The 14,923-nt window shown below is 36.4% G+C and overlaps 1 pseudogene; it reads left to right on the top strand.

The window, feature by feature from the left end:
- The first annotated feature begins 945 nt into the window (after positions 1 to 945).
- Positions 946 to 14,923, top strand: part of LOC113098769 (WSC domain-containing protein 2-like) — a 38,009-nt pseudogene continuing 24,031 nt past the window's right edge.

The following is a 14,923-nucleotide window of genomic DNA, read 5'->3' as shown; positions in this document are numbered from 1 at the left end:
ATTAAAAACACACTGTCTCCTCGACATGATGCTCTCACACCAAACAGAGCATCTGTGTGTGTGTGGGGGGTGGGGCAGGTCAGAGTTAAGACGGTAGGCGGAGATTATTATGCAAAGTGTTCCTAGTGATGTACATAGAGATGGGCAAAAGATTTGAAATCTATAACGACTAGTTTCAGCGATTCAGAGTCGACTCCTTACTTTAGAAGCCAATAACTTTATTAATCGTGTACTTTTTGGTTTAATTATTTGCACATTGTTTACACTGATGGACAGCTACACCATACACTGTAATACAGGTAATTTTTGATTTCCCATCTGTGTGGCTCTTTAATGTAGCCTGTGCTCACTGTTGTACACGGAAAGTTTCACAAAGTTTAGAACAATTTAACTTGATCAACTTGATGTAGGCCTGCCGTCAATGGCACTCACATGGTCTGTTTCCGATCAGCATTTGTAATTGTGCTTGGTCAAGGCAAGTTCATCCTTAAAGTAAGCCATAACGATTTATAGAACAAATTTTTGCATGTCTGTCCATCCATATTAAACAACGCCTATGCCCTAAGTCGAGTGCTGCATGTATAGACTGTATCATTCATACATGCAAAGTACAATGTCTTTAAATACTTTTAGCAAAGTTGCGAATAAATGAAGTTTGGCAAGCTCTTAAAAAACACACATAATCAAAGCACACTAAAATTCAGCACTGCTTCTTATCTTTGTCCATTCAATTAATCAAATTAGTTAATGTACTGTATTTTTGTATCAAACCAAAAAAAGATTGCCTTTCTGACTCCTAATGCTGGGCTACTGCCATGTGACAGAAGTGTTTTTGATTTCTTGCAACAGTGTTCTATAAAAGAGAGTGTACTGTTCGAGCAGTCGTGTTTATTCATATCATTTCTGTGAGTGTATTTAATAATATGTGTCGTGCTGTGTCTGTGTGAGAACTGTAGGCAGTGCTGTCGGGCTCTGCGGAGCGCGAGCTGACTCGCGGCTGATGCTGCTGTTGCTGTGAAGCGCAGGGATGCGAGGCACGCGCCGTATACGCAAAGAGAGAAGAGACAGACAGGTCTCCTGACAACGTTAAAAAAAACAGGACACCTCCTCTCTGACCTGATTCACCGCCTGTTTAGAAGAGGAGGCGAGTAGCTGGTACTATGTGGCCGCGTTGTGGGTGCGCGCTTGCGGCTCTGAGCGCGCGACGATGTAAAGAGGCAGCGCGCGCGGATTCTGCGGCAACTGTGATATGGAATAACTGGGACTGTGAAACTAAGCGGGACATGAAAGACCACACTGACCACTGATCAAATAATCAACCAGAAAATCATTTGAAGACGTAGGCTATTCATTGTGTGCGTCTCCAGACGTTCCGTTCTTCGATCGATTTCCACAGTGGAAGAGACAGAGCATTTGAATGCGAATTCACACTCAAGGGGTGCTCACGGTGCAAGTGATTTCGTACTTTCTGCACTGCTCAGTTCAAGCTTCTAGAAAGCCCTTACAGTCAGGTAAGCCGTCAATATGTAAGTTTATCATGCCGTCAGACATTTTAGGGCCAAAGTGAATTGGAGCCACCCCCTGCAGAATTCATGTGTCAGCTATGTTGCCCCGTTAACTTATACTTCTGGGTTTTTAATAAATAAATAAAAATCGCAGTTCAACATAAACTCAAAAACTAGGCTACATATTTTAGGTGCAGTAAATGTCACAAGTTATTCGTTTTTAACCAGCTTTTGCCTCACTGGAGGAATTAAAACTATGCAAAATAATTATATACAAGAACTCAATATATATATATATATATATATATATATATATATAAATGTAAGATTATGTATGAGCATCATGGTGTCACATCAACTCTGCACCAACTTGGTATATCAACTGTTGAGGAGTTTTTGATTATGTACAAATGTTCCAAACAGGGTCCAAATTTAGATCTAGCATATTAGATTATTTAATTTTAATAATTTATATATGGCATAAGCTGGGTTAATTATGACCACATTCACACACTATAAGCATATTCCTAAGCTTAAAGATATTTCACATTTGTTTGTATGTAAACTTAAGTTTCAAAACTAAACGTCCCTTGTTATTTGTCCTTTGAACTATCTCACAGTCTACCCATAACTCAAATGCACTATTCTGATTATTTAAATGCATTTATTCAAAAGATGTAAGTCTTTGTTTCTGTAACAGTATCACTTTTGACAGCAGTTCTGTTTTGCATGATCTCCAGTGCACATGTTGAAGAAATTCCTTCATCCTCAGGGACTCTAAAGCTGTTGAATGTTCAGAAGAAGGAGTTGGACTCTTTGTGTCTCCTGACTGACTCTAATATTGGCTCTTGATATTCTCAAGAACCAGTTTTGCACATCAAACAGAACTTCCAAACTGAGAGAGTTCTCCACTACAAAAGCAAGTGGATCCTTGCAAATTTTACAAGCATCTATCGAATTTGATCTTTAAATACCACCGTCTTAATACATTAAGCCAAATTAACTTTTTATGGTTTTATATGGGAGGAAAACTCTAAACAAGAGACTTTGTGCATTATTTTCATATTCTGCTGTTCTGTGGCCACAGATTTGCAGGTCTTGCCTTTTCTCCTACAGGTGACTTGTAGGATCTTGTACGTTATGGTAATAAATTTGTTTTACTCGTTTAACCACCATAGTGTCTCATCTCCATTGGCAACATGCACGATTTGTGGCAATTGCAAGTGACGTGTCGCTGGTAGTGGAGAATGCAAGTGACATTCTAATTTAATTTATTTTTTCTTGTCTACTTCTGTAAAATGTTGAGAGATTCAATAATAAAAATTAAAAAAAAGATTGCAAATAACGTCACTGAGAATGGAAGTGCATGGCTGCAGCCAGACCCTTCTCAGTTTTGTAGAGCTTGACTTGTAACAAGGTTTAATAACTTGCTACTGTCTCTGAAGCTTCTCAGCAAATGAGCAGCACAGTGTGTGTTTTCTGATTCTCTTCATTCTTTCGCTGGGGTGTATTTGCTATAGTGAGTGGTCCTCTTCATAGCCTCCATCCACATATCACCAGATTCTGCGAGAACATTGATTTATCTTTACATTTTTCTGAAATGTTAGATGGTTCTCTCGTTTATCCTCTCTGGCTACCCTCAACTTCATCCTAGTGCCCTACAAATTCTAAAACACATCTGTAATTTAACTCCTTCCGTAATGCATCATTTCTGTTTCCATTTAGACAATTCTTTTAAAGAGAAATTTTCATGCTCTAAACAAGGGGCAGAGAAGTAATGAAGCCGACATGAACCTTCAAACAGCTGGGGGCGATTTTTGTTTGCATAAGAGGACAAACACGTCAGTGCCTTACATGAGCTTGTTCACTAGGAATTTCAATACTAATGCTGTTCTGGAATATTAGAATTTCCATAATGGATTAGTGGTTTTTTTTGTGTGTGTTTGTCATAGAGACAGTGCTCTGGGCTGTTATATTTTATTTGATCAATGGGGTATGAGATTAAAAATTAGGCTGTGTTCTGGGAGGTATGAAACTCCTCTGATCGAAGGCTGTGTTTCATGTGGCTTGTTATTGGACACAAAGTGCCAGATTTACAGATTCTTTAGGTTGTGTTTGATGTTTGCACATGTCATTTCAGTGACTAGAGCAGTGATGTACTTTAGGTCCTTCTGTCGTAAACTGGGTGCTCTATTTTCAAACATATTTATCAAAGAACCTGCACATTTTACAAGAATGTAAAACAATCAAAAATGATCACTATTTCTTTAAAATATTTCCGTATTTAATATTTAAATTGATCTTAAGAAGATTTGTCTATTATCTGCAATTCGTATTTTACCGTTTAGTTGGTACCATGGCAGATATTTTTCAGCTTAGTTGAGCCTCAGGTACACTCAATTAATCAAGGCCACTTAATTAATTTAAAGCAGTCAATTAAAATCTAATATGTATTTATAATTCAGACTTTGATCACTAGTTAGTTTGTTAAATATGACACTGCAAAGTTTTACTTTACATTGTGATCAGCTGCTATTGCTCTTAATGCAGATCTTTGCCTATATAGCACTGTTCAGAAGATTAATTATTCAGTTCCACTTTGATAAATCTGGCCTGAAAGTGTCAAATTTCTGCTGTTGCACAGTTAGGGAAGGAACTAAACTAGAGTTCAACAATCAACAATCAATCTACTTTTTCCTGGGGGTTATAATTGCTGAGTGCACATTGGATGTCACATTGACGTTTATCCATGTGTCTGCAGACAAATGTGGAACAGACGGGGCTAGATCATCATAATGTGATCTGGGACAAACAAGGATTCAAGGCCTATTTTTTATATTTTATTGATTTTAAATGGGATTATTATTTACCATAATTTCATACTGTTGGACAGATTATAAATAATGGTATTTTATGTGAATGGTGTTTTACATGTCACATCTGAGTGTTCAATATGTTTTGTCTAAAACAATGATTGTAATCATCAGAAATAAATCTTCAGGAATGACTAAGAGTTTTGGAGGCTGTTTACACCTGTATTTAGTGCTGGCCAATTGTAATTTTGTCGTCTGAGACTGATATTAATAGTAGGTATAGTATAAATAAGACTACACGCCCATTTAGTTCCTAACAGAGTTTTCTTTCCAAAAGCAAATCTCCGGACAAAATTTGATCGATAATAAAAGCGAATATACAGTATCTTGTTTTTTTAACATTTGGTCCCCTGAGCTCTGTGATACTTCAAATGGTTCACATTGATTTATCCCTTATCCTTTTATTTCACTGTATTCATCGATCTACTCTTAATTTCTTGTTATCAAGAGTCCTGAATGTACTGTATGAGTTGAAGACTTAATGTCTGTTGCCAGCGTACAAATGTGCATGTCCTAAAGACGTTACATTGTAAGATTTTCTTGCTTGCAATACAGTCTATTCCAAAACTTAGCAACTACCTCACAGCATTTTTGCTATTCAGTGATATAGTTGTATTATTTATTAAATATATTTACTGTTTAATTGACATTTCACTACTCTTGTTAAGATGCATTTTAGAATTGTTTTTATCCATGAAAGATATTGCCTTGGGATTTAGGTATCTTAGCCATCATAAATCAGTTGTCTACCCTTAGAAAAGGATTGTGCTCAGTATATGATGTTTTTGGAACAGAGCTTGAATTGTTGGCTGCATGTTTTACTACATAGATATTAACTTCAAATATTGTATTTCATGTATCTTCAAAGATTAAGGGAAGGGCAGTGCCATTTGTTAATCTTTTTTTATTATTATTTTTTTATCGGTCGTATGAAAGTTTCGTGCATAATATGTTTCTTTGATCATCCCTGTCCTCTGCTTGACCAATCGCTGACTCTCAGCATCAGTGCGAGATGAAATCATTCTGAACAAGATCAGACTAAGCTCTTTGTGTTGAACTTTCAGAGTTGCATTAAGAAATGTTTGCATTCAAGATGCCTGGGCTGTCGGAGGATGTGCAGTCATGCTAGCATAAGCATAAATCTGTTGTTAATGCTTGGCTCAGAAAATGGGTGTTAAGTGAAAAATTCAGTAGCTTTACCATTCGCTAAATGAAAGGCTGAAACTTTAAGCATGGATTGAGTTTGCTTGGTGTTTAGAAACTCCAGAAAGTGTTATTTTTCCAATGTAAAATACTTCTTCCTACTCCAGCTTAATATGCAGAGACAATAAGCAAGCCATTTGTAGGCTGAATGCCTCAAGAAGTGTAAACACTGTGGCACTATCAAAACTACTTGTTTTGCTTGTTCAAGAATCCCGACTAGCCCAGCATAGCAATCGGCTTAACCAATGGTTGGGCTGTTGATTAGCCTGACCAATGTTAGGACAGAAGGAGTTTTTGAGAAACCTGTTTGAAAACAATCACTTTTTTGCAACAGATGCTAGTGATGTAAAATCACATTTTTCACCATAAACTATAGATTATATATCACCAAACATAAGACTTTTATGATAAAATTTCCTCTGTATCTCTCTTCTTCCATGGAGAAAGGATAATATATCGGTTACAAGGAAAGCCTGAACAATGGGTTGACTGCAGAGCAGCCGTATACATCTCAGCTAGATTTTCAGATTAGTACCGGATTATCAGTAACACTGGGCTTTTTCAGTAAATAATACTCAAGTAATTGCTGTTTGGACAGGTGGTGGGATATGAGAGAACAGAGTAATAGTTCTTTGTTTTTTTTGTTGGCATCCTAAAAAATGTGTATGTTGGTTTCCTAAATTAATGCAGATTTGTAAAATTATAAAACTTCTTTAAAAATTATTGTATAATCGACAGTTGTCCTTTCCAACTAATTTCATACATACAGTAGATGTGCTTTTTTCATATATCTCATATTTCATACATTGGTCTCTACTCTCTAGCCACATATTAGAATAATTTCAGTTTAAATGAATATTTCTTTGGGAAGTGCGTTGGGTCTTGATCACAAAAGTTGATTATTAAGGTATATTTTTTTGCAGTAATGATGGGCTGACTGTATGTTACAGCTCACATACAGTAATTTACATTTGCATAATGCATAACTGTATAAACGAATCAATCGCTTGGCAATCTGGCCAGTTATTCTAAGGATTTGAATTCTTAATTAGATTCTGTTTTAAAACACACAATTTCAAAGGTCTAGCCAGATGTTTCAAATCCCCAGTGGCTGGTAAATTAGAATTTCTATGTGCCCGTTGGAATTAACTACAGGGTGAAGTTTGGAGAGGTTTGTGTGTGTGTGTGTTCCTGTGAAGGTGTGAACAGGGAGTGTTTGAAAGCTGGCCTCCAGATGCTTTTGAGTCTTGTCAACCTTTCACAGTTCTAAGCTATGACTTTTTTTTTATTGCATGTGTAATGAACCATAGGTTAGTTGATTAATGACCATGTTAAAGCACTCTGTGGGGGACTGAAAATCTGTCCTTTTAAGGTTATAATGAAGGATGTATTTTCAAAGTGGTAGTGTAACCCATGTAACCAATACATATCTAGGGGTGGCCAGTATAACCAAAATATTGTTTTTAGTCCTTTTGTTTGAAACTAATGGTTTCACATCACAATAGTTATTAAAGGGACTTGCACAAGACAAAATAAGGTAAGTATATTGGTTCATAAAGTCCATAATATAATTAATAGGACCCTGTAAAGGGGTGGGCAGTGTGATCAAAACATTATTTTCAGGCATTTTATTTGAACGCAGTGGTATATATCACTATATAGTTAATACAGGGAATTATGAAAGACAAAACAAGCCAGTGTTGTGGTACATGAAGTTCAAAGTGGAATTAATGGGACCTTGGCCAGGCTAATTATAGGCTTTTTGACTTTATCACATATAACCAAGATAAAGAGGCTGGCTGCTGACAGCAACAGATTTGTAATGGTGCACTAATGGTGTCATGGCCATTATTCAAGGTCAATTTTATGGTCTGCTCTTCATGATGGAGACCTGACTAATGCAGACAGCTTCAACAGTCTTCTTTTGTCTAAAGGGGCCTTGAACACTTGGTAATGATCTGCAGTGGTCCATGTGGTTTAGCAAATGGATGAGAAAGTGTCATTTTTCCAGCAAAGAGTTTCAAGGACTAGAGGAAGGCAGTCAGAGTACTTGTCTAAAAAGACAGCTATGGAGTAGCTTGCATGAAGCAACAACAACGAAAAAACTGTAGAAATTGTGTTTTGTGTGAGGAACTAGTAATTTATGTATTTTTTATTTCAATTATTTTCACTAGATTATTGCACGACTCTAGAGTCTGTCCTTATCCACCATGAGGGAATCATGAATCATTGTGAATATATGCCATCTCACCCTCTTTTTCCAGTCTGTTTATTGAAGGGTAGACCAGTTACCCTGGACCAATGTGACCTTTGATAATGAAGAACTGATTGTGTGCAAAAAACAGGACCATGAGTAAGATGGCCCCTAAAAGGGAGAGAGAAAGCGAATAATAGGGACTTAAAGGTGATCTTGAGCTAACATTCAGCATGTCAGTAGACTTGCAGAAAACACTAGTTACCCACTGGGAATGGTAGACCTGCGCTTGCTTGACGGTGAACTCTTTCGTTGGCTCAAAAGAGGGCTTTTGTAGGTATGTGTGAACATGAGAGGGTGGCCATACTCAAGGCCACCAGACTTTGGGGTCCTGCCAGTGTTCACTCCCACTTTCAATCCAATCAGGATGTTGGATGCAGTTACCAGCCACAGTGAAGGCAATGTGATATCAGCTTGCACCAATGGAATGGAATAGAACAGAATGAAAATGAATGGGCTTAAGTGGCTAGGAATGGCACTCTGTATAATGGAATGAAATAGAATAGTGTGGAACATATTACATGTAACAATAGAATGCTATGGAGGGAATAAAAGGAAATAAATGAGACCGGAAGGATGGTAAGATCCGCTTGCAATATAATGCGTTTAGCTCTCCCAATCCATGGAATTTAGCCGTATTGTGCTTAATTCCTAAAAAATCATTATTTTTCTGATCAGTGGGACTGAGTGGGAAAGATAAACAGACTGCTGCTGTCTTTTTTTCCATATGCTGTGTCTCTTTTATTAATGCGCTCATTATACAGCCTGTAATCATCTGCTAATGGAGCAGGATCAAATCCAAAACCATAACAACCAGGAACACTGAAAATAATCAACCATGTTAATGTTATTTAGACCTGAGAGAAAGCATTATTGGGGGGTCGCTCTAAATGTGGACACTGGACAGCACAAAACACTTTATGAGCGAGCTGTAAAACGTGAACCGTTCATTGCATTTTTGGTTTATAAATGTTAGAGTAATTTGCATACATAAGTAAGAATGCTTTGGCTTGTTTGCTGACCAAACATGAATTCTGCTTATGTGCACTATAGATTCACTCTTGTTATGAAATACTGTAAACAAGAGGTTGTAACTAAGGCCCTGTTTAGAGGACTTGTCTTATATCTCAGCCTCTCTAAAGATCTGTGATTTGTGTCATCTCACTCTTCAGGTTTGCTGAAACTAGGGCCCGGTCCATCGATTCATGCACATAGTTTAAAGGTTTGAATGCTTGCTTGACAAAGTCTGGTTTGAAAGTTATGAAATAGTTTCAAAATCCTTGAAGTGTGAATGATTGTGGATAGAATATACATTTCATCATTTATTTAACTTTTGTGAACCAAGGCGGAAGAACGCTTAATTTCCTAGGCATAGAATGCATCGACTGTGTTAAATCTCTTTGACTTGCAATCTACTGAATTTCTCTACAGTCTCCTGAATTTCTGCTTCCTGTGGAGTGTGGCCAATTCAATTCAAGATAATCTGATGAATTGAAAGGAAACTTATTCTTCAGTTCTGAATTTAGTTCAACCCTGACAACCCCACACTACTATTAACATGCTCTGATATCTGTCATTTTAATTGGTTTATTTTAAAAAGTCATGCAAACTCTCACACCAAAGTCAGGATATACCATTCAAATTTTTGGGGTCAAATATTAATATTAATAATATTATTATTAATAAAATGTTTTTAAGAGTCTCTTATGTTCACCAAGGATGGATTCATTTGACCAAAATAGACTGCAAAATGTTATATTGTAATATATTATTACAATATAATATATATATCTATATATATATATATATATAGATAGATATATATATATATATATATATATATATTTTTTTTTTTTTTTTTTTTTTTTTTTTTTTTGTTTAAATATATTTTAAAATGTTATTTATTCATGTAATGGCTAGGCTGAATTTTCAGCTGCCATAACTCCAGTCTTCAGTGCCACATGATCTTTCAGAAATCATTCTGATATGTTGATTTGGTGTACAAGAAATATATCTTACTATCAATGTTGAAAACAGATGCACTACTTCATATTTTGTGGAAATGACCATTCCTTAAACAGTTCAAACTTAAGTTCAAAAGAACAGCATTTCTTTTAAATAAATAAAAAAAACGTTTGTAACATTATAAATGTCACTATTACTTTTGATCAACTGAATGCATCCTTGCTGAATGAAAGTACTAATCTTACTGACCCCAAATATTTACACAGCATATGTTCACGTAGGTGGGCTTAGCCCCCAAAATCTTGGGCTTGCCATCAACAGTCCTTCGTAAATATAAGCTACATTAAGATAGAAAATAAATACTAAACTCATCCTGCACAGCTCATCCTGCAGTCGGGATTCGTTTCATCCTAAGTCACCATATACAAATAACAGTCAGTAGCACTCTGTTTAACAGCATTAACACAGTGTTGTATAAACAGGATTTTAGATTTACTCTATTGAGACTACAAAAAATGTAAACCTCTTTGGTGGCAGGGTGTCTTTGGTCTAATAAGTCATTCTCAGCTTATACTTGTGTGAGGTATTTCTCATATCGCTGAAGAATGCATTTAAGTTGGACAAATCATCAAGCACTATGCTCTTGCCAAAGAGAAGAGCTTAAACAATGCTGCCAGGCACATTAGGAATGTCAACAGCTATTCCTGCATGTCAGGAGGTCTGGCTTTTAGTGACGTAATGGGTAAAAACCATTGTGATGTGCAATTATTCTCTCAACAAAGGATATGAATCTTACCATTTCACCATGTTTGAATAAACCTACTGAATAAACACAACTCAGGATAGAGAGACCACTTAAACAGTCAAAGTGACATCCTTCTGTGTCGTGGAGCTCTGATCTGAGAACTTGAATTCACAGTGATGGTCAAGCTATTATTTATAATCAATAAAAAAAATCATTGTATTTTGCTCTAGCTTTGTATTATTTATTCTAAAAGTCACCTAAATTACCTGCTGAAGGATTCAAGTGGGAATATGTTCTAATCTTCTAAAAAAGACTCTGGGTGCATGTCACGGAGAAGCCTGTTAATAGTGTTGAAGGAGGGGATGTGTGAACTTCATTAGCCATGTGAGGTTTGCCTCTCCCATGGCTAATGTATTAATACATTTCCACAGCAGTATTTATTTATTTATTTTTCTATATGGCATTTTAGCAACAACAAGCCTTTTGCCACATCTCTCATAGGAACCCAGTCATTTCTTTCTCATGCATGCACCTCTCTCCTTGTTCACCCCTCCCACGTGTTCTTCCGTTCTTCTCATAGTTCACCCTACATCTCCAATTTATCTTCCGCCCACTCTCTCACTCACCACCAGCTCTGTCTTGTTCTCACCCTCCTTTGCGGTCTCTCTTTCTCCTGCACTCTCAGCTCATTTTTTATTCATATTCAGAATGGTTTCTGAAAAGAAGAATGGAAACTTCAGTGCTGCATGCAGCAAGGACACCGCACCGCATTCCTCACTGACGCTGACAGATGGATTTTTCTGTGCGTGTAAAGTCACATGTAGCCTCCCAGCACTGGTTGTTGTGGTTTTTCCCCTTTGCCTCTTCTTCAGTTGCATTAATGAGATATTTCTTAGAAATCTTAGCAAAGAAATTTATATCATCATTTACTTTCCTCTTTGCAACACAACAAAGTAGTTCATACCACTTGTGCGCTGTATTCAAATACTCCTATTATAAACTAGCTTTTTATTTAATCAGTCAAATGGTTTGCAAAAAGATGTGTTTGTTTGCCATTTCATTTGATTCATTCAAACAGTTCACTCATTCACTGAATCCCTGGTAGCTGTTTCTCACACCATAATAATAAAAGGATATTTTATAAGATGGAAAACAAAAAGAGCACTGGGGTGAATATGTACCTAGTGTACAAAAGAAACAGAACTTGCAAAGATTTCTTTGTGTCCTTTGACAGCTTTAGTTTCTGTTAATTGTAGCTGCATTCATTACGAATTGTAGCTGCATTTATTATTCAATGAAAGAAAAAGTCATACAGGTTTGGAACATGAAAATGAGTGAATGATGACAGGTGAACTATATTTTTAATGTTGATAGACTCCGTGATTAAAACATTCATTTGTTTCTTGGTTTTCTCTCTCTCTCTCTTAGTCTCTCAGCTCTAGAAGGATTTGAGAGACACAGTGCTCTCCTGACACACATCAAGAGCCAAATTGTGTTTTTCCTGCTGTCTCACTGCCCTAATGAGACTAACCCAGTTCTAACTAGAGCTTAAGCTGAAATAAAGCGTATTACACTTAAATGCTCACTCAGCAAGCAAGAACAAGGCACAGCTCACACTCTTCTCTTCTTCTCTTCTCTTCTCTTCTCTTCTCTTCTCTTCTCTTCTCTTCTCTTCTCTTGTCTTCATTATGAAATATATTATTTAATATAACGACCAATAGAAATTTTAAGATTTAGTATGAAACATGTAGTTGCATACTTAAAATAACCACTTAAGCAAATGGTATACAATTTCACTGTTTTGTAGAATTTGATGATGTATAGAAGAAAGAGCATATTATATGAGAAAATTCTCAGCTATCTTCATAATTTGCTGTTTATCAGGGTGGAGTCTGGTTTTCTCTCAACCTGTTAAGAGGAGTCAGTCTAGACTAAGAGGCTTTAAAAACAAAAGACAGACAGGATTATAGTGTCTCGCAGTCAGTTTACACTAGAGTTTAGATGTCATTTTCGACTTGTTTAGGATACAATACTGTTAAGAGTGAAACCAAAAGGAGTTTCCTAATAAACATGACCAAACAATCAGTGGACTGGTATGGAATGATTTAGGGCTTAGAACTGAAATGAATTTAACTTGATGGTTGTTCAATGAATTGTATTTGTTAAGCAGAAGACAAGCAAGATTACACTGGCAATATGCTGTGGGTTGATATGTTTCAAGACAGAAGGCTCTCGGCCGTCTTGGAGCCTGTGCAGGGTGGGTGTTTGACTAATGTTAGTCAGATAACAAAATCCTTCCTCTGGCCAGGCTTAAAAATAAAAATGATCACTGGCCTGTTGCCCCCCTCCCTCTCTGACTCAGATATGCAGAGGTCAGCGTGTGGCAGATTGAAGTAGATGGGCATGCTCGTGTGTTGTCCTTTGATTTTGGAATACTGCTTTGTCCCAAGGGTTTCAGATTTTAATATTCTTAGAATATGCGCTTTTAACCATGACAGAAATGAATACTTTAATTTATGTGAGTTATAAAGAAAGGGAAAACACCAGGGTCTGGAAACAACATCCAGGAAGCCACACTCCTCTCAGGAAGGATAAGTGAAGTGTTTTTCCGGCTTGGCGTTAGTGTGGAAAAACAGACTGTTCCTCTAAGTTAATTAATGACACTGTTGACCGAAGGTGACACAGGAAACACTGCCATAGTGAACTCTACTGTGAGTGTGTGCACAACTGTAACTGCTTAAATGGACTTATGTCTTATGTCTTGATATACATATTCAGTACATTGTTTTAGCTTGCATCAATCTCTGTCATAAAAACAATGTTTGTTCAAGAAGCTAAATGTGTTCTATGACTGATATGAATAGTAGTGATAAGTCTGATAAATAATAATAATAAAAAAAAAAACAGGCCTCAGGGCAGTTGTTATAAAATCTTTAAGGCCAACCCATACTTATGGGAGGCTTCATTGGATACAGTGAGTGTGGTTTAATGAGAACAACAGCAAAACATCCAATCAGTTCAATGGTCCAAACCACTGTGCTGCTCATTATCCTGATTGAAATAGCACAAGAGAGTTTCAGGTCAGTTATTTTTAAGATCCATCTAATGTTTGAGTGTGGAGCAATCATGCTATGGGTCAGATATTTCTAGATTTATTCACTAACTTTCATATCTGCAGTGATCCAAGATGATACCTATGAGATATTTCTTCTATCAGATATAGTTTGCTAGGGTTTTTTATGCTATTTAAATTCATGATAGATTGACAAAGTTCACATTGCGTGACACATACATTATCACATTCTGTAAATAAACTATACCATTTTTGGGGGGTCAGTAAGATAAAAGAAAAAAAAACGTTTTTGAAAGACCCACCAAGACTTATCTGATCAATAATTCAACAGAAACAGAGATTTTGTAATGTATTAATGATTATAACTGTTCTACTGTAATATTTTTTCAAATGTAAGCTGACTCTTCGAGCAGCCATTTTTTTCTCAGTTTAAAAAAAAATCAGTGAGTCAGTTTTCTCCTGTTTGTAGACATTGCAAAACTATTTTGGTTAATCTGGTGTTCAAGCCCTAAATAGCTATGTGAATTCAAGAGAAAACCCCAAATAAATAAATAATAAATAAATGATCTCTGTATCCTCTGAACAGTTCGATGTAGTTTACACACATCTGAATGCAAGATGCAGGACTTCACCATTGAGAGCTGGTGAGGAGAACTGAGGACTAACAAACAAATGCACAGTTACTGCATAAATATAGAATATCATGGACGGACCAAATCAGGGCTATTGTACAGCATGTGAAGGGATTACTGTATTTTAAATCTTTTTTGTTAACTCCCCCTCTCTCTGTCCCTACGTCCTCCTGTTTCCCCAGATGAATAAAAACATGAGGATTAGGGGTAATGGACTATGTAATATTATAAAGATTACAATAAGGCACTTCTCTCCAATCCCTCGGTTTTAGCTTCAGTATTAAACCCAATGCTCTTATTGTGCTAGCCATAGAATCAGTGCAATCACTATTAGTTGATTTTAGACATTGATTGATGGAAATAGTTGCTCATTGTCAGCAAATGGAGAAAAAGTAACAATTAGACAAACAGTACAGCAGATTTTCTCTTGCCTTTGTGGTCTAATGCATTTTTAATATGTTTCACCTTATTTGTTTCAGTCGGTTTGTCTCATTACCTTCTAGATGGCTATTTTTGTGATATAATGAGCTATAACAGATTTCCTACCATGAATTTTTAATTGCCATGTTCATGATGTATTTTAATGTTACCTTTTTTGTGTTTTGAGCTTTACAATTTAACAATTTTATCTGGAACAGATACTTTTTCACTAGTTTTGCACTAAATGACTTCT

This window comes from Carassius auratus, unplaced genomic scaffold (genome assembly GCF_003368295.1).
Source record: "Carassius auratus strain Wakin unplaced genomic scaffold, ASM336829v1 scaf_tig00216647, whole genome shotgun sequence".
Taxonomy (NCBI): Eukaryota; Metazoa; Chordata; class Actinopteri; order Cypriniformes; family Cyprinidae; genus Carassius; species Carassius auratus.
This window is presented reverse-complemented; position numbering and strand designations above follow the sequence as displayed.